The sequence below is a fragment of the Vigna unguiculata genome, chromosome 3 (genome assembly GCF_004118075.2).
Source record: "Vigna unguiculata cultivar IT97K-499-35 chromosome 3, ASM411807v1, whole genome shotgun sequence".
NCBI classification, from domain to species: domain Eukaryota; kingdom Viridiplantae; phylum Streptophyta; class Magnoliopsida; order Fabales; family Fabaceae; genus Vigna; species Vigna unguiculata.
In genome coordinates, this window is record NC_040281.1 from 49,549,538 (window position 1) to 49,552,237 (window position 2,700).

The window sequence follows — 2,700 nt, forward strand, 5'->3', positions numbered from 1 at the left end:
ATTATTTCTTACACATCAATGATTAATTATAGTGTCAGTTTTATAAATTAAAATTAAAAAAAAATTCATATCTAAATATTATTTTTTAATATTAATAATATTATTTGTATTATTATTATTAATATTATTAGTTATACTTTTAATAATATGATATTTTAACATTATAAAATCAAAATTAAAACAATTTTATTTAATTTAATTTATTACATAAAAAAAACTCATAATTAATTACTTATCTTTTTCTCATATCACTAAACTTTTTACTAAAATTTTATATTTATAATTATATATAATTATAATCACATAAATAAATTATTTATGTAAATATAAAAATAATTATATTAATTTCTTAATAAAAATAAAAAAATACAATTTTATCAAGTATAAGAAAAGTTAATTACCTTTTTTAATAAAAAAGAACAAAAACAGTACGTATGCACGGGTTAAATAGTTGTAAAAAAATTGTATTCAATTAATTAAATTAATTTTAAATAATAAATTAGTTAAATAAAAAAACAAAAAAAAATAACATACAAAAAACTAAAAAATATAAAATCACTTTAACTTAAACAAATTAAAAATACACTTAAATAAATCATAAAATTAAATTGAAAAGAATTTCGAAATAAAAAATAAAATTTAAATCGAAGTCTTCGTGAATACGATGATTTCACACTTAACAAGAAAAAAAAATTGAAGTTGTCATTAACGTGAAGAATTAATGTTGAAAAAAAAAAAAAAAAGTCGTAACACATCATACAACTTCAGGTCTTTGACATATACTTTAAAATCACCATCCCTCTTACGACTCCACCCCTTTTGGTAATTTTCTTTTTTAAAAGTCCCCTTACGTAAATTAAAAAGTAAATTTATCCATACGCAAATGAATCTTAATAAGATTAGAAATAGCGATGAAAAAAATAAAAAAGTTATTTAGTACTTTGACTTTCATGAACATGTACATAATTCAGTATAATTGTAAATATAAAAAAAATCACTCATATATAAAATGATTGTCCTTCGTTCTTACATATTTTTGAACTCATCAATAATTGAACCAGAAATAAAATTTTCAACTATTTTTTTCCAATGTAAATATAAACTTATTCTAAATAATTAATAAGAAACTCCTCAACTATAACTTGTTAAACCTTAACAAAGGTTTTTTTAATTGAATAATATAATCATTTGTATGGTGCTCCGGAATACGTAAATAAGTAGAATTTGTTCTGTTTTATATCGTCACAAATATCTTTCTTTTTATCACTTTTAAAAAATAAATATATTTTTTTATTCTTCGTCAATATATCTATTTTTACTTTAAGTTTAAGATTAAAAAATAATTTATCATCATTTAATCAAAAAGTAAAAAAATTAAGAATTATTAAAAAAAAATATATGATAATCAAGCATAAGTTGAAAGACGATTATGAAAAAATACATAATACAATACTTTTTCTTCCATATTTATAAAAATTAATATAAAGCTCATGAGATAAAAAATAATGCTTAATATTAAACAAATGTTTCAGTATTATGTGAAACAATAAAGATACTTTTTTTTTTTCACGAATGAAAGATAACAAATGAGAAATGAAATAAAAATAATGAATTTGTATCTAACTTTTTTTTCGAAACAAAAGGAAAACATGTGAATGTGTGAAATGAATATAATACGTGAAAAAGTCAAAAACAGAATAAAAAAATAAGAAACATCTTTATAGATTTTTTTATTTTTTATTTTTTGATTTTATGTTATATTTTTTATTAATATTAAATATTATGCTTTATAAAATAAATAAAAAACACCTAATTTAACTTTTAATATATATTAATATAATTTTGAAAATTAAAAAAATTAAAATATTTAATACACATAATATAAAAAATTAAAAATGTTGAGGCCACGGTCACTCTACCTCCAAGAAGTTCCGCCATTGGATTTTAAGATTCTTTATCGACAAAGTTGAAAGGGAAATAAGATGATTGAGTTCAACTCTTCATCTGATATTTAAAGATATAAAATTAATTTTATAAATTTGAAAGGAAGGATGAAATAAATTATGGGTTCAACTCTTCTAACTAATAAATACCATGAAATCCTAATAAATAACATTGGCATATAAAAAAAATGTCTTCGTTTTCATTGTTATTTCTTTTCACTATTTATATTCTTCTTTCTCCATTTTTACTATTCATGTTCTCCCATCTCATTGATCATATTTTCGTACTCTCTTTATATTATTTGTCGTTTTGTTTTTATTTTTGGTGTTTGTCTTCTTTATTATTCATCTTCTTTTTGCAATTTTTTTTCTGAACTTTATCTTCTTTATTGAGTTTGGTCTTTGTCGAGTTTCTTTACCATTTGGTTTGTTCGTAATTTTTCATTTTCAGTTTCTTCCTCATAAACCCTCCGGAACAGACCTGAATCGCAAATTACACTATTCACATCCTCTTTAATTTAAGTTATGATTCAAACTACAAAAGTGTTTTATGGCCCTAATTGTTTTAATTTTTCTTTTCATTATATATTTAATTCATCCTTGAACTTTTCTTCAAAATTATTATCTATTTAATTTACCGACAATATTATTAAGTCGTTTTCATAAATGACTACCCTTAGTCAAACTAGTTACAGGGTTTGAATTATTTGTTGCATGGATGATGATTTTGACATAAAACTTCGCCTTTCTAATTTGT